At 39.4% G+C, this 18,712-nt stretch overlaps 1 long non-coding RNA gene and 1 pseudogene across 1 annotated transcript; both read left to right on the top strand.

Moving 5' to 3' along the window:
- Positions 1-1,913: 1,913 nt before the first annotated feature.
- Positions 1,914-2,584, top strand: LOC143741325 (uncharacterized). Its single transcript, XR_013205003.1, has 2 exons — positions 1,914-2,030; positions 2,301-2,584. It is a non-coding gene; the product is annotated as an uncharacterized LOC143741325 (long non-coding RNA).
- Positions 2,585-2,766: 182 nt separating this feature from the next.
- LOC143741341 (uncharacterized) lies at positions 2,767-15,248 on the top strand (annotated as a pseudogene).
- The last annotated feature ends 3,464 nt before the right edge of the window (positions 15,249-18,712 follow it).

The raw sequence follows: 18,712 nt of genomic DNA, 5'->3' as shown, positions 1-18,712 counted from the left end.
ATCGACATCGGTACCCTGAAAAAATCAAATGATGCCCAAAGAAGCTCATGTGGCACTGAACCATATGCATTAGCCAAATCCAGGAATGTCACGTGGAGCTCCTTCCTCTCCTTTTTAGCTTTTTAGTTAAACAAGATTGTATTGTATCACAAATTATGTGATAAGATCTGTGGTAAAGATGTTTGGAGTTAAAGGAGAACTCCAGTCAATTTTAACATTGAGCTCATTTTTTTGTAAATTTGGAGTGCTGTCAGTACAGAGAACAACGACAAAAATCGGTGTTGCCTACACCGTGCTACAATTTGTTTATTATTTCGCAATCGCATATCGTAATCACAATATTGACCTCAATGATGGCAATATGACATTTTACCCAAATCGTGCAGCCCTTATATATGTGAAATTATTATGAATGATTCCATTTTAATAAAATATACTGATAATCATTGAAATTGGTTATAATTATTGATGACTGTAATTGCCTATCAATGTTCTGTGAACTGAATTTGATCTTTTTCCTTGTTTTTCAGAAAACTTTCAGAACTAATCTAAGGTAAGTCATGGTAAACTATTGCTTGTTATTGTTTAAGTTTAAAGGTGCCGTAGAATGTGAAATTAAATTTATTTTGCCATAGTGAAATAACAAGAGTTCAGTACATGGACATGACACACAGTGAGTCTCAAACACCATTGTTTTATCCTTCTTACTTATATCTCGTTTTTGAAAAACAGCCCTGAAAAATAGGCGAATCTCCACATAACACTGACTGTGACGCAACAGTCGGGTCATTAATATGTACGACTCCAAAAATTTGCATATGCCAGACCATGTTCAATGCCAGGCGGAACTGTGCAGCCGAAGCATGGCAGTTGCTCAGTGTTTGGATGTAGACATGCATGAACACAGAAGTATTTTTTAGTTCCTTCATCCGAGCCTCTGAAGAAAGAATGGGTTAATTTTATTTTCTCTGGAAATTTCCAAACATTTCACCGACAACTGTTTCCTCAACTTGGGCCAGTACAGAGCTGGCCTCGATGAACGTCTGGAAATAAATCGATCGAGCTACCAAGCAACACTTCCTGATGTGTAATTGTTTAAGTTCAGACAGGTAATCTTTCTCTCAAAATCGTTCAATAGTAAATGCATCAGTAAGTCAAGCCAGTGACTAAAACATCAACTTCACATCGTTTCTTTTAGCAGGATGAAAAAAACCTTATTTAAATTGTGAATAAATTATATACAGAAACCGATCAAAGAACTTTCCACAGCGTGAGTTTTATCTGATTCTGGACACTTGCCAACTCGTTATGAAATCGATGCACGTTACACTGCACAACGAAGCTCTTACTGTATTTACATCATCGTGTTTGCATCGGTGAAAGCATTAGAGAGAGAGCAGAAACTGCGTTGCAATGATAAGATCTTCTTTCTCGCGATCAACAGACTCATCTGCTCAATGCTCATCTGGGCAACATTTTATGTGATGGGAATAGATCTAAATACTTTAAAAACATCTCACGATTTGTTAATCTCGATAGCTATAATAGTAAAAACGTATAATAACTGTAGTAAAAGTATGCGAGAAGGTTTCGCGTGTAATAGCTATTTCATATGCATGCATGTCAGCCAATCACAGCAGTGGTTGGCTACACTGAATCCCACAGCAGACACGCCCCTTCAAACAGAGCGTTCAAATCAGAGGCTAAAATCAGGCTAAGAAAAATGCTTTTTATTTTGAAATTATGACTATTTTTGATCTAAAAAACTTACTAACATTAAAAGGGCAACCCAGAAAATATATATATATAAAAAAAAAAAAAACATTCTAGGGAACCTTTAAGTTAAACAACTCTATTATTTGAATTAACTTTAATTCAATTTAGTAAGCACTGTAATAAACTTGTTGTTCTGTGTGTGTGTTTTTATGTAATTGCAGATGCCACGCGGAAAGGGTTTCCGCCGGTCCCAGGCGGCCAGAAGGAGGAATGCTGAGCGTCATTCGCTCAGTTCCTTCATGGAATTAGAAGAGGTTGTGCCTCCTCTCCAAAAAAAGGCAGTTTCTAACAGCTCTTTACAAGAGAGTGTTGACATGGAAAACTCAGACATGAAATTTCACACAAAGAATTATCAAAAAACTTGTCATAAGGCTTTCAAAAATGTTTCAAAATCTGTCACAAGTGTTACCACAAGTGTTCCAAAGTCTACCACAAGTCTTCTCATGTCTACAAAAAGCTGGAGTGATATTACCAGTGCTTTGCCTGTCAATAACTCTGATCTTTTTCCACTGAAAGTCATACAGGGTTCCTTCCATCAGGGTGATTCGCGCTTTGGTTTCAACGGTGGCAGACAGTGTGCAGCAAACAGTGTCACAGCTGTCATGATGAGTGTGCTGAAGGATGTGCGTACCTGGACAACAGAGGACCTGGATGCTGTTCTGTTGCATGGAGATAAGCTGTACACCTCAATGGACTTGCAGGGGAAGATCAATGATCGATCAAGGCGTGGTTATGTTGCTGTTCCAGAATTGCCAACCGTGCACACACTCTTCAACACAACATTTTCAATAAAGATGTCAGAATCTCTGAGTGGTGTTTTTGGTGTTGATCAATATGATGGAGCATTGCGAGATGTGAGCATGTCTATAGAAGATGCACTTCAGAGGGCCCTGTTTCAGTCTGATGCATGTCTGTTAAACCTTGGTGGCTACATTTGTGCAGTTATAAAGGTGGGGTCAATATTTGTTGTAGTCGATTCCCATTCACGTGATGGTAAAGGTATGGTATCTAGTACAGGCACAAGTGTAGTAGTTTTTTATGATGACATTTACATGTTATTTAATCATGTTGTTAACCTTGGTATATTACTGAATGGTCAGGGGAAATTATTTGAAGTGACGGGTGTAACCGCAACAGTAATTGGTAAGGCCACATCTGCTGGCACAAGTTCAATTCAGTCTGGTCAACAATGCAGAATCACACAGGTTTCACCTACGAGCACTGCAGAGATTAAGTGTGACGGTGGTAAACAAACACGTGTAGGCAAACCGGCTGAAACGCCTCTAGATTCAAGTAAGAAAGATAAACGTGTGCAGACTAAGTCGGAAGTTACACATGTAAGCAAGTTGCATGACAGTTTATTGATGGGTGATGTTATTGGACCTACAGTAACTGCTGAAATAAGTTTCAAACCTTTAACAGCTGAGACAAGGTCATGTAAGTCTGGTAAAAAAAGCAGCGTCACACATGTTTCACCTACAAAAGCAGCAAAGCAGAGTAAGTGTGCCAGAGACCCTGGTAAACAAACACATGCAGACAAACCAGCAACTATGTGCAAATCGGTTGAGAGCGGTGTGGATTCAAGTAAGAAAAATAAACGTGTGCAGAAAAAGTCAAAACTCCCACATATGAGCAAGTTAAACGATTTATTAATGGATGATGATGTCATTATTGGTCCTACAGTAAATACTGAGTTCAGTTTCAAACCTTTAACATCTGCAGATCAGGATGCTTTGTGTACATGCTTACAACTGGGCATAATTAATGGAAATCATTATGAAGTTGTTACATGTGTTAAACATAAAAATCAAGAAAATGTTTGTGCACAAGCATGTAACGTTGAAGTGGACGATCAGAGAAAAGTAAATCGTTATTTGCGAAAAAGGAAATTGAATGACAGAACTCTAAATGCAAAAGAGCACGCGAGGTATACCACAGCAACACCGATTTCAGGCAAAAAAAGATTAAGAATGCTAAAACGAAATATTGTGAAGACAGTGATTACAGACAGAAAAAGCTTGACAACCTTAAAACTAAATATTGTGAAGACAGTGATTACAGACAGAAAAAGACTGACAACCTTAAAACTAAATATTGTGAAGACAGTGATTATAAAGAGAAAAAACGTGAACATTTTCGAAATAAATATAAAAACAATATTAATGTACGGCAGTCAAAACGTGAAAATTCAAAGATAAAGTATTCCACAAATGTTCATTTTCGAAAACTTGTTCGCCACTATTCTCAGACCAAGTATAAAAGCAATAAAGCCTTTAGAGGAAGTGTACGTGAATATTCAAGAAATAAGTATCGCAAAAACTCTGCATTTAAGGCAAGCGTGTGTGAATATTCAAGAAATAAGTATCGCAAAAACTCTGCATTTAAGGCAAGCGTGTGTGAATATTCAAGAAATAAGTATTGCAAAAACTCTGCATTTAAGGCGAGAGTATGTGAATATTCAAAGAATAAATATCGCAGAAACCTCTCATTTAAAGCTAGCGTGTGTAAATATTCAAAGATTAAGTATCACACAAACCCAGCCTTTAAAGCCACTGTTTGTGAATCTTCTAAAAGGAAATACCACAATGATGAAAACTTTCGTATAAGTAAAATAAATAAAAAATCGGAAATTTCTGCAAAACAGAAGGAGAGACAGAAAGACATTGATTTCGCTGTTAATCAGTTTCATCAAGAAGTGAGTACAGGTCCAGAATTTGTTTGCTGTGTTTGTCATCGTTTAATGTTCAGAAAACAGGTTGTTGAATGTAGAAAAGATTGCTATAAAATCAGAGGTCAACAAATTAATGATCTGGCAGAAAGATGCATCACACTAAAGTATTTACATGTATGCAATACTGAATGTGAGAACAGATGCCATTTATCAGCTAATCCGACATGTAAATTGTGGATTTGCTTTACATGCCATCGTAAAATCCTTGCTGGGAAATTGCCTGAAGAGAGTGTTGCCAACAACATGCATTTGGTGGACGTTCCAGAAGAACTAAAAGGTCTGAACTCTTTAGAAGAACATCTTATTGCACGCAATATTCCTTTTATGAAGTTGCTTTGTCTTCCCCGTGGAAAACAGAATGGCTGTCATGGACCTGTAGTGTGTGTTCCTGTTAATACCACAGATGTCTCAAGTATTCTCCCACGTAATGAATGTGATGACCACATGATAAGAATAAAACTGAAACGGAAATTAACATACAAAGGCCATTATGAATATAAATTTGTCAGCACTGATCATGTCAGACATGCGCTGTCTTATTTGATGAGACATAATAAGTGGTATAATGATGTGGAGTTTAATGAGCAGTGGGTAAACTCTTTGAATGCAACTGATGAATCAGACAAGGATGCTGAGGATTTTTAAATGGAGAAACAAAATGTAACTGATGAAAATGATGATAAAGCTGGAGCTGGAGGTGATCCAGAGGAAGATATAACATATGTTAAAGAACAAAGTGGTCTTTTGTCAGACACTTCACTACAACCTGTTGATTTGGGTTCAGAAATAATTGATCAACATTTTCATGATGTACTAAATGTGTCTCCAGGTGAAGGTAACAGTCCTGTCAGGCTGCTAACTGCTAAAGACAATGAGGCAAAGTGTTTCCCTGTTCTCTATCCTACTGGTGGTCCAACATTTCATGATGAAAGACAGGAAAAAATTACATTGACACGATACCTAAATGCAAGATTACTAAATGCAGATGGACGTTTTGCACACAGCACAGACTTCATTTTTTATGCACAGTATATATCAGAAGTTGATCAAATTGTGTCTAATGTATCAATTGCACTGAGGAAAGGTTGTGAAAAAAATAGTTTAAAGGTAACACAAGATATGCTAACAAACTCTGATTCCTTGCAAAGAATACTAAATTATGATGAAGGATATAAGTTCTTAAGACCAGTAAGAGGAACTCCTCCATATTGGATGTCTGCGCAAAAAGATCTGTTTGCCCTGATAAGACAACTAGGCATACCAACATTCTTTGCATCTTTTAGTTCTGCTGATATGAGATGGCCTGAAATGATGAGCACTATTATTAAACAAGAGGGGAAACAAAGAAATGTTGATGAGCTTGACTGGTCTGAAAAATGCGGACTCATAAGACGAAATCCTGTCACTGTAGCAAGAATGTTTGATCACAGATGGCATTGCTTTCTAAAAAATGTCATAATGTCACCAGCACAGCCTATTGGCAAGATAAAAGACTACTTTTACCGTGTTGAATTTCAACAGCGTGGTTCTCCTCATGTTCACTGCCTGTTCTGGGTGGAAGATGCTCCAAAGCTCAATGATAATGATGCAGAAAATGATTGTCTGGTTGCTGAGTTCATTGACACTTACATCACTTGTCAGACACCACCAGAAGCTGATACTGTACTTTACGAAACAGTGAACAGTGTTCAGAAGCACAGTACAAGACATTCAAAAACATGTCGGAAGAAAAATACAGTTTGTAGATTTAATTTTCCACGACCACCATCCAGTCGTACGTTTATTACAAGACAAAATAATGCAGACGAGTTGAAAGGAAAAGATGAAGATGACACAGCAAGTGCAATTATAAAGAAAGTCAAAACAGCTTTAAATTCTGATGTCAATTTTGATTCGGTTGATGCCTTTTTTTCATCTATTGGGATTAATCAAACTATCTTTGAAAAAGCATACAACAGGTGCACCAAAAAGAAAAGTATTGTCTTGAAAAGAAATCCAAAAGATGTTTGGGTAAACCAGTATAACAGAGATTTGCTGCGTGCTTGGCAAGGGAACATGGATATTCAGTATGTCACAGATGCTTTTTCTGTAGTGGTCTATATAATCAGTTACATCACAAAAGCAGAACAAGAAATGGGACTGCTACTTCAGCGCGCGCAAAACGAAGCGATGAATGGAAATGTTGATGCTAAAGCGTCATTAAAACAGTTGGGAAGTGTATATCTGCACAACAGAGAAGTTTCTGCTCAAGAGGCAGTGTACAGACTGACAGGCATGCATTTGAAGGAATGTTCTCGTAAAGTACAATTTATTCCAATAGGACAAAATCCAGTAAAGATGAGTTTGCCTTTGAATTTTCTCCGAAACAAAGTGGAAAATGACCAGTCTGATGATGAAAGCAGTTTTTGGATGACAAGTCTCATTGACAGGTACAAAAACAGACCAGAGAAAGAACCACTAGAAAATCTATGTCTTGCCAGTTTTTGTTCTGAGTACAGAGTTCTGACCAAATCAGAGGTTTCCTCACATAACAAAACAGGGAAAAATAAAATAATTCAACTCAATAATAACAATGGCCATGTCAAACGAAGGACACGAACAGAACCAGCAGTAGTGAGGTATCCAAGGTTTTCACCCACTAAAGATCCAGAAAAATATTATCATTCATTGCTGCAGCTTTTCTTACCATATTATGAAGACTGTGATCTGAAGCCGAGCGACTATAACACATATGAGGAGTTCTACAACAGTGGTGTAATAAAAAGTGGTTGTGAAGTCAAACAAGTGAAATCCATAGTTGATGGCAACAGAGAATTGTTTGAAAAGGAAAGTGACAAAATAGACCGAGCTAAACAGCTTTTAGAGCAAGATATGGATTTAGAAGATGCTTGGGCCCAGATTTGTCCTGAAACAGAAAAACAACGCGATGAATGCATAGAACTGATGAAGGATAAACTATTGCCTGATGAAGATGACACTCAGGAACTTATTCCAGATCTTACAGGAAACCCTCAAACTGCGTGTACCATTGAAACGAACCACACTACAATGCCAAGAGATGATGCACTGCATTTACTGAGGTCACTAAATGAGGAACAATCTGCTGTGTTCTACAAAGTGCGAAAGTGGTGTCTACAGAAAATACTTGGACAAAACCCTGAACCATTTCGATTATTTCTTACTGGTGGAGCAGGCACAGGAAAAAGTCATCTTATTAAGGCAATACAGTATGAGTCTTCCAGACTGTTATCTCAGCTGTCTGAAAACCCTGATGACATTACTGTACTTTTGACCGCTTCAACCGGAGTCGCCGCATATAGCATCGGAGCTTCAACGATCCATCATACATTTTCAATTGGTGCAAACGTCAGACTTTTTTGGAAAAGTGAACATTCTTGCAGTGGGAGATTATTTTCAGCTTCCGCCAGTTAAAGGAACGGCTCTCTATGCTGATGCAAAAGGAGTAAACCTATGGGAGAATAACTTTGAACTTGCTGAATTAACTAAAGTTGTTCGACAACAAGATCCAAGTTTTGCTGAAATGTTAAATCGGCTCAGAGTACGCAAGAAAGATGAACCTCTTACCAGTACTGACATTGCTATGTTGAAAAACTGTGAAACAGGGGAGAATTGTAATGATCTTCACATATTTGCTACGAATGCCGAAGTTGATAAATACAACATTGAAAGACTACATGAATGTTGCCCAGACGCAATCAGTATACATGCTCAAGATTATGTGAAAAATTCAAAAACTGGACGAATGGAACGTAAAGTTGGATTTCATAGGAACATTTTCAATTCATGTTTGTCTGCATGTGTTTCCCTGGGTATTGGAGCAAAGGTTATGTTAAAAAAAAATATTGATCTTGCAGACGGTTTAGTCAATGGAGCTTTTGGAAGCGTGGTCCACGTCAGTGAAAGTCGAAATAATGATGATGATTTCCCATCAGCCATTCATGTGGAGTTTGATAATCCAAATGTCGGTAAAATTCAGAGATCTAAAACACACCAGAGATTCTCCCAAAATTCAACAGTAATTGAGGTACAAGAAGACCAAGTCACAAATGATGGTGGTATTAGGCGTCAGTTTCCTCTCAGATTAGCATGGGCATGTACAGTTCACAAAGTGCAAGGACTCACAGTAGATAAAGCTGTTGTATCACTTAAGAAAATCTTTACAGCAGGGCAAGCATATGTTGCATTGAGCCATGTAAGATCTCTCAGTGGGTTAATAATTGAGGACTTTAAAGAGTCGGCTATATTTTGTAATGACAAAATTGAGTTGGCCTTGAAAGATATGCCAAAATTCCCTTTGGAAGAGTACAGTTCCACTAAATCCCTTGGTACATTCAGAATAGCGCTGCTTAATGTACAAAGTCTGAAAGCTCACTTTCAGGATGTTATTGCGCATAAAGCTCTAATGAATGCTGATTGTATTTGTTTGACAGAAACATGGCTGAATGCTGAGGACAAAGCACAAGAACAACAAATACCAGATTTTGTGTTCAAGCACAACCCAAGAGCTAAGTGTTATGACAACAGTACTGCTGTTTTTAGTGATATAAAACACCAGAGGGGCGGTGGAGTTGGAATATATAGTTCTGACAAAATTGAGTGTAACATCTTTACTCCTGAGAACTGGAACTTAGAATGTTTATACTTTACAGTTCCACATTTCAATTTGACTGCTGCTCTCTTGTATAGACCCAACTCATATAAAACTGACATGTTTCGACAACAGCTATTACAGGTTCTTGAAGAGGTGGAAAAGCATCCAGGACAGAAAATAATCAAGGGGAGCCTTTAACGAAGACATCATTACTTCATCTACAGTTGTGAAATTAATGGAAACCCATGGATACAGTCAACATGTACAAACTCCAACAACGGAAAAAGGTACATTAATAGATCACGTTTATACTAAAGATATGGAAGGTATAAGTATCGACGTTGTGCAAACTTACTATAGTTTTCACCAGGCAATACTCATTTCACTGCTGTGATCAAATTTGTGGTAAAGATTCCGCCTGCCATTGGGGGAGGGGGTGGGTAGGGAGGAAAGACACGAGACAAAGCGGCTCCCTAGGGGAGGGAAGGTACTGGAGACCGGGTTGGCTGGCACAGGGGTTGATTGGCACAGGGTTCATTTTTAAATGTTTGTAAGTTTTCATCAAACTACTGAATGTCTTGTTAATTATGGTTAAACCAAACTTTTTTCCTTTTTTATCACTTTAAAAAAGCTTCTATGTTCCATCGATATAAATTTCTTATTTCTCAAGCTCCCTCTTCAGAATAGAAACTCTGATTCACCCTTATCATGGTCACCATGGTGTGTAAATTACCACTAAATGTTTATAGAGCAGATATTTGAATAAGCCATTGCCACTGTTGACAAGATGATCAGCCCAAGGTTATCTAGATTCACCAACGCATTGGGGGCAAGGAGTCAAGTCACAAGGCCACTCCAAAATTGTTTAACTTGTTTTTATTTTTTTAGATATTTGTTTTATGGTTTAAAACTGTGCCAATCAACCCCATAATACATAGCTAGTGGATTTTGAGTAGGGAATGTTGAAGGAATTGGGGCATAACATCATGGTAGTAATAGCAAATAATGTTTATTTATAGACTTTACATTTACAAGACTGTAAAGCAGCTGTCTAAAAATTAAAATTATTTTGTTGTGACGTTTATTGTGAAATCAGTACAATGGGTAATTTGTATATTTAATATTTATATATATTTTATATTTTTTATATAATATTTACATTGTATATTGTTTTTGTCACAGTCTTCGTCTGCACCTGTCTGTCTTAGTCATCTTCACTACACTTCCCAGAATCCTCCTTGTCTCCACACCTGAACTCACTCCCTCACTTACCAGCCTGTTCCTCGTTATCATCATCTGTGTCACCTGTCTTCACATCATTATGGTCCATTTGTCTCTGTATTTAGTTTCTTCTGTTCAGTCTGTCTTGGTCGGTTCTCGTCTATGTAAAGTTATAGTGTTTTGTGAGTGTACCCTCTGCCTGCCTGTACCTGTTTGTTGTTGCTTTTGAGTAAATCTTTGAATTGGAGCTTTTTTTGCCTCAGCCTGTCTTCATCTACACCACAACCGTGACAGAAGAACCGACCAAGACAAAAGATGGACGAAGCTGGATCAATTTTGTGTTCTATTACCCAGAATGGCCGTGGGATAGAATCTTACGTAGAGGAGTTCATTAAATACAGCCATCAAACCTCGCTCTCTGATCAGCAGTTGGGGGATCTATTTTGGAGTGGACTCGATTCACACTTCTACTCGTGGATCCCGCCCAGAAATCCCGGTGAGACCATTGAGTGGTACCTGGATCTTGTGCTGTGGTTGAGTGGCTCAACCCTCACCGTAGGCGAGGTTGATGACATCGCCACTCAACCACCGTCTCCAGCCATCTCCACCACGCCTACCATCAAACCAGCCTCCGGATCAGTATATGGACGTCCAGGACTGGTTTCCTGCATCGCCGATCCCCCACTTATATCAGCACGTGCTGCCAGGAAGGCCATAGTCCCAGAGACCGTCCAGCCAGAGACCGTCCAGCCAGAGACCGTCCAGCCAGAGACCGTCCAGCCAGAGACCGTCCAGCCAGAGACCGTCCAGCCAGAGACCGTCCAGCCAGAGACCGTCCAGCCAGCTCTGGAGGAGGCAGTGCTCCTTGTGAGATCCATGGCTGTTTTGTGTGTGTGGGCAGCACACACATTCGTCACAGCCCATGAACCTAGCTCGAAGCCCTCTTCACCGCTGGTCCCGTCCAGCACAGAGCCTTCACCGCTGGTCCCGTCCAGCACAGAGCCTTCACCGCTGGTCCCGTCCAGCACAGAGCCTTCACCGCTGGTCCCGTCCAGCACAGAGCCTTCACCGCTGGTCCCGTCCAGCACAGAGCCTTCACCGCTGGTCCCGTCCAGCACAGAGCCTTCACCGCTGGTCCCGTCCAGCACAGAGACCCCTTCACCGCTGGGGCCGTCCAGCCCAGAGACCCCTTCACCGCTGGGGCCGTCCAGCCCAGAGACCCCTTCACCGCTGGTTCCGTCCAGCCCAGAGACCCCTTCACCGCTGGTTCCGTCCAGCCCAGAGACCCCTTCACCGCTGGTTCCGTCCAGCCCAGAGACCCCTTCACCGCTGGTTCCGTCCAGCCCAGAGACCCCTTCACCGCTGGTTCCGTCCAGCCCAGAGACCCCTTCACCGCTGGTTCCGTCCAGCCCAGAGACCCCTTCACCGCTGGTTCCGTCCAGCCCAGAGACCCCTTCACCGCTGGTTCCGTCCAGCCCAGAGACCCCTTCACCGCTGGTTCCGTCCAGCCCAGAGACCCCTTCACCGCTGGTTCCGTCCAGCCCAGAGACCCCTTCACCGCTGGTTCCGTCCAGCCCAGAGACCCCTTCACCGCTGGTTCCGTCCAGCCCAGAGACCCCTTCACCGCTGGTTCCGTCCAGCCCAGAGACTAGTAGTGACTCTGTCACTCTCCCCATTAATTTTTTGGGGGGGGGCCATAGGGCTCCGCCATGGCCGCCCGAAGGGTCCTCAGCGCCATGGCCGCCCGAATGGTCCTCACCGCCATGGCCGCCCGAAGGGTCCTCACCGCCATGGCCGCCCGAAGGGTCCGCACCGCCATGGCCGCCCGAAGGGTCCGCACCGCCATGGCCGCCCGAGGGGTCCGCACCGCCATGGCCGCCCGAGGGGTCCGCACCGCCATGGCCGCCCGAGGGGTCCGCACCGCCATGGCCGCCCGAGGGGTCCGCACCGCCATGGCCGCCCGAGGGGTCCGCACCGCCATGGCCGCCCGAAGGGTCCGCACCACCATGGCCGCCCGAAGGGTCCCCACGGTCCTGGCCACGCCCATGTCCTGCTCCGCCCTGGCCACGTCCTGCTCCGCCCTGGCCGCCTTCACGTCCTGCTCCGCCCTGGCCGCCTGCACTTCCTGATCCGCCCTGGAGGCTTCCCGTCTCAGTTTGGCCACGCCCTGGCCAGCCTTCAGGGCGCCCGCCCCCCCCACCCCATTGATGTTCTACGGCGCGAGGTCGCGCCTTGTTGAAGGGGGGCGTTCTGTCACAGTCTTCGTCTGCACCTGTCTGTCTTAGTCATCTTCACTACACTTCCCAGAATCCTCCTTGTCTCCACACCTGAACTCACTCCCTCACTTACCAGCCTGTTCCTCGTTATCATCATCTGTGTCACCTGTCTTCACATCATTATGGTTCATTTGTCTCTGTATTTAGTTTCTTCTGTTCAGTCTGTCTTGGTCGGTTCTCGTCTATGTAAAGTTATAGTGTTTTGTGAGTGTACCCTCTGCCTGCCTGTACCTGTTTGTTGTTGCTTTTGAGTAAATCTTTGAATTGGAGCTTTTTTTGCCTCAGCCTGTCTTCATCTACACCACAACCGTGACAGTTTTTTGTTTGCTTTTGTTTTTGGCAAGATTATTTAAAAGTTTTATTTATAATTGTGTCAGCCAACCCAGGTCTCCTCTTTTTTTTAACTTTTTTTTTTACTTCTCACTAAATGTTTTTTAAATTTATTAAGCTTGTATTAAGATTTAATCAGCAAATTTAGGGTATTATGCAAAACCACACCCATTAGTATTATCACTTTATAGCATGGTTGTAGCTTGAGATTTTGACTATGGGGCCAGACCATCATATAAGGTATTCAAGTCTGTAGGATTCAAATTACATATTTACTTTTAGTAGTACTACATTTTACACATTAAACTTTTTTTAAATAACAGCCTTTTTTGCATCAGTTCTGTACAGAGATTCAGAATGGCTTTCTCAATGCTATGTCCATACTGTAAAGTTGCATGTGGTAATTTGTTTCTTTCAGTTTGTCAGTAGAACCACTTCTTGAAGTAGTCATTTTTTATTTTCTAATATTTTGTACAATAAACGGGCATGTCAGATAAATTGACATCAAATTCAAATATTTTTCCCGAACTAGCTAAAGTGTTTTTCTTCAATATTGCCATTATACAGCACATTTTATGCTGAGTACTTTGAAGTTGTGTGGTTCTACTTATAGCACTGTTTTCCTTCCCTATTGTGTAATACCATTATACATTTTGTGTACAGCTAATTTTATTTATTAATTTAAGTAAATTATGGTGTTAAAAAAAAGATGCCAAAAACTGTACTGTTACTTTCATATTATGTAGCAGAAACATTTCTCAAGCCACAATCTGGAGTTTATGGACAATTTAACTTCCCAATTTTCATTCAAAAATGTTACCATGTCATCCTTCATCTGAATTAAACAAGCAACCTCTACTCCGGTTAAAAAAGAACATTTCATCTCTTACCATCACACAAACAACAACACAGGGAAAGAAAAAAAAAGTTGAACAAAGAAACATCTTCAGAGAGACCTGATGTGAGTATGTTTATTATTTATTAAATGCTGTTTTGAATGTGCTTTTCATAACCATATTATTCATACATTTTCTTAATATTGCATAAAACTACATCAAACAACAACATTTTGTTTTATTGTTTTGTAGGACTATGAGGACACTACCATCATCTTCTGGTTTAAAACAACTGACCATCTGTTCATCTATTTGAGAAAAAAAACCTACTTCATTTGATGCACAGCAGACAACAAGACTGCAGTTCGCTAAAACTATGCTCATAAATACAGAATTCATGTGAGTATTTATAGTTTTTGCATATTCAGAATTTTTTTAAGTTATAACATAATAAAAAAAAAAAATCTGTTATGTTTGTAGGAATACTATGAGGACATTTCGAGATTAAACAGGATAATACGCAGATGTGGCATAGTCATGACAACATGGATACTTCCATTCACAGCAGAAACTGTTCACAACCGGACAGTGGTACCAGAAATAACTCTTTCATATAACATTTTCTTTACACTTTATATTACAATGTGAATACAACGTATATTCAATGCCTTAAGAAATAATTTGGTAGTATACTTTGTACAATGTAAACAAAATGATATTGCACTTACAAGTGTATATACTATTTATTTTAACTAAATTACAAATGTACCTAACATGTATTGACAACTCCCATACGTGTGGTTTTGCATAATAGCCAAGGCTCAAAAGTAGGACTGAAAACTTGCTGGTTCAAGCTTAAGTCAGGTTAAGGAAGCCACTAGACATCAACATTATATATGTATTTTTCTGTTTCTGTTTTAGGACTCCTATTTTAATGTTAATTTTGTTCAAATTTTCCTGTTTACATACTGTTTTCAGTGTTACCTAGGTTTGTAGTGTTCTTATTTTGTTTCCTTGGTTAAACATTATGCTTACTTGTGTCTATTTTTTCTTTCTTTCATTATTATCTCTATTCAAACTCCTCTGTTTCTTCAGTTTATTGGTAGCGATTATTTTAGTTGGTTAAGTTGTTTGGTTTTGATTTATGTTGACTTGGCTGCACCTTTGCTGCTCACTCCATTGGCTCTACTATATGGCCTGTTGTCCCTCTGGTTCAACATATCCCTCATCATTCAGACTTTGTCCTGGTCTGAGATCCCCCTGGTTCCACAACAGACTTCCAGGCCTACTGCGATGCCTGCATCGTCCCATCTTTCAGCTCCACCGGGGACCTTCATCCCTCCAGCTGCACCATCATCCTCATTCCCACCGGCTTCACCTTGTCCCGCACATCTTCCGTCTTCACTTGGCCCACTGGTCCACTGGTATCACACTGGTTCTCCAACCCTCTGGCTCCATCAAGGTAACCCACTCTGTCATTCATACTGAAAAACATCTTTAAAATGACTTGATCTGAGCATATTTAATATTTATAATTGCTGTTTTGCATATATTAGTATAATATAATTTGCATACTATTTGTTTAACATTGTATAAAACTGCAATAAACAACAAAATGTTGTTTTATTGTGTTGTAGGACTATGACATCATCTGTCACATTCTAGTTAAAACAACAGACTCTGCCTGCACCCTCCAATAATTTGGCTCCTGTAGTCCATCCCTCCAGCTCCACCATCTTTTTCACTCCCACCAGGTCTACCTCAATCTGCAGATCTTCTACGTCCACCTTGGTCCTCCAGTCAAGTGGTATCACCTTGGTTCTCCAGCCTTCCTGAGTTTGCCTTGGTCTTCCATATGATCTGCACTGGTCTGCACCACCTCCACCATGAGCCTCTATTCCTGCGCCTTCATCAAGGCATCTCACTATGCACATTTCTGCCGAGGCAAGCTCCATTGATTTTGCATTAGTCTTTCCTCCACTGCACACCCATGGGCTCTTCGTCTTCCTCGGTCTGCTGCACCTTAGTCTCTTCTCTCCACCACCATACTGCTGTTGTATTTAGGCATGAAGAGCTGCCTTTCGGAAGTGCATGTATTGTCATGTTCTTTTTCTTTTGTAGGACTGACTGGTATTTTGATTAAAAAAAATTATACTTATGTTTATACTTAAAGTTTATACTTATGTTTATTTCCTGTTTTCTGAGGTGCCTATTTTCTAGCGTCATTTGTTTCATCTGTTGTCCATTGTGCTCACATGTGTCTGGTCAATTCATTGTTATCTATATATATTTATACTATTTTTTTCACCTGTTTATTATCAGTGTCTTAGCTTTGCTAAACTTTTTTGTTTTGGTTAGGTTTCTATTGCCTATACTTTGAATCATCTGTTGTGTATCGGATTAATAAAATTACTGTTTAGTAAGTATGTAGTCCCCTTGCTAGCCTGTATTTTACAATATCCTTGAGCAAGGCACTTAAACATGGCTGGATACAGGAGTTTTGTATTTGAAACGGTGTATTATAAAATGATTTTACTTTAAAACATAAACTGGCAGTCTACTAACAATATGCATTTTTTAAAATGTAAAACATTTTTTTCAAGTTTTTAGAGATACATTGTACTTAAAACTTTCATGGCTCTACAGATTGATAATACAAATGTATGTATTTTCATTATTATGTTCATTTCAGAAATGCTACTTATTGTCAATGCATACTAAGAATTCTATTATTTTTTATTATAATTTATATGAAGAGGGTTTTTTGCCTTTGCATTTATTTTGTGATCTTCAATGTTTTATTTGCAGCCATAAATCCAGTGACTATCTATATACTGTGTGTGTGTGTGTGCTTCAGTGAAGGCAGCACATTCATTTATAACATCAATTAAACTGATGGTAGCTACATTAAACTGTTTAAAGCATGCATTGCTGTTTACATCAAATCATTATCTCCACATAGAATCTAGACTATATTTTTACCATTCATTTAATTCTAATCCACCATATAACATTAAAACTTATTATGTATTTCTAACTGGCAAAATGCCATAATATGACATTTCATCAAATTTATTTTGCGGTAAAAAAAAGTGACTGGATCTACAAGCACGCACGCTACAGTATTGTCCGTTTTTTGTTCGTGTTGCCACAACATGTTGCTATATTTTGCGTCACTTGCGTCAACTTGCGTCTGTCTTGCTTCAGACGATGGTCCAAAACTCCGTAGTAGTTTGTGTGGACGGCAGGCGTAACCGTAGCAAAAGTTATGCATTTTAAAATGAAAATGCTAGTTCTATTCCACAGCCTGCTCGGGAACCGATGCTCTCGAGACAAATTTATAGGTATTTCAGTGAGTAGGCCTATGGCTCGACGGCAGGAAGGAATAAACCAAACAATTTTTTTTTAATATATATAAAGGTAGTGTGTCGATTCAATAAAAAATCCACTTATGATATGTTTTAAAATATTACATAATTAATTGAAGCCTGTTTGCCATTTATAATACACCGACCAATCTTCACCTGGCTCAAGTTCAAATTTAATTGAAATGTGAAGTGGAGCAGCAATTTTCCAGTCATTCATAAATCGTTTGAAAATTAGATGGGCAGACAAATTTACATTTATGATATCTGGATCTACGTCGTTGGTATCAAAGGATGTTAATTGACTACAAAGCTCTGCACAAAACCAGCACCAACAGTCGCATTAATGGTAGTATTAACGTCACTTTTTATTTATTCTATGTTTATTGATACACCGTTTCCCATTTGATCAAACTATCATAGTTGGTTAAATGAAGCCCAGGTGCCACCTACAGGCCTATTATGTGAAGTGTAGGCCCACAACAACACGCGAAATGGTGACTTGAAGAACTTTAACATTTTAGATAATTAGGCAGCAATAGTAGCCTACAGTAGCATTCTACTGGTAAAAAATTTGGACACATTACTATTTTTATGTTAAAAAAAAAAAGTCTCTTATGTGCATCAAGCCTGCATTTATTTGATAAAAAATATTATTCCAATTTAAACAGTCACGTGAATTTTTTTCAGAAATCATTCTATTTTGCTGATTTATTATCAATGTTAGAAACATTGTTTTTAACCTGTGATACTTTTTTCAGGATTCATTAAAAAAAAACATTACTGTATTTTAGGTCAAATAAATGCAGCCTTGATGCGCATAACAGGCTTCTTTCAAAAACATAAAAAATAGTACAATCCAAACTTTGATAGAATCCTGGAGTCAATGATTTAATGAACCATTCACTAATACAGCCACTTGCTTTGTTACATTACTTTACATCTACTTGATGACTCAATTATAAATATAGCGACTTACTGCCACGTACTGTTTTTAGTTTCATTTTTAAATCATACATTGCATATTTCTCTATTGAATATTTTTTATTTAAAATATAATTTATTTTATAAAGGTAAAAATACCATACACTCTAAAAACTATGGGAACCACTGGACTACGGTATAAACAAACAAAAATCCTTAAGAACTATAATTCTGAGGGTTGTAACAATTAACTCCTCCTACACTCATGTCCTTCACTGTTATGACTTTTGCCTTCTTTTTGATAATATTGGAATTGTAACCTAGATGAAACGGTCTTTATATGAACAATCAGCAGGCTAGTAAACCGCAGGGATGCATATACCGGTAGTGGCAACTGCCATCCTCAAATACCAGTATAAAATACAACTGTAAGTGTCTTGGTGTATTAAGACATATTTTGACATATTTTGTATTTAAGACATATTTTGTAATGGGGGTTCCATGCACCAAGGGAGAATTTAATCCCTAATGAATATCAGCCATTCCAACTAAAATACAAAGGCTGTGGTATTAATGTTGCCCACTAGAGGGAGCCCCAGTATAAGGAAACTTTTAAGCCCAATGTTTGTTCATTTTTTTTA

The sequence above is a fragment of the Siphateles boraxobius genome, unplaced genomic scaffold (assembly GCF_051911475.1).
Source record: "Siphateles boraxobius isolate OS27281-9 unplaced genomic scaffold, OSU_SipBor_1 189, whole genome shotgun sequence".
Taxonomy (NCBI): Eukaryota; Metazoa; Chordata; class Actinopteri; order Cypriniformes; family Leuciscidae; genus Siphateles; species Siphateles boraxobius.
This window is presented reverse-complemented; position numbering and strand designations above follow the sequence as displayed.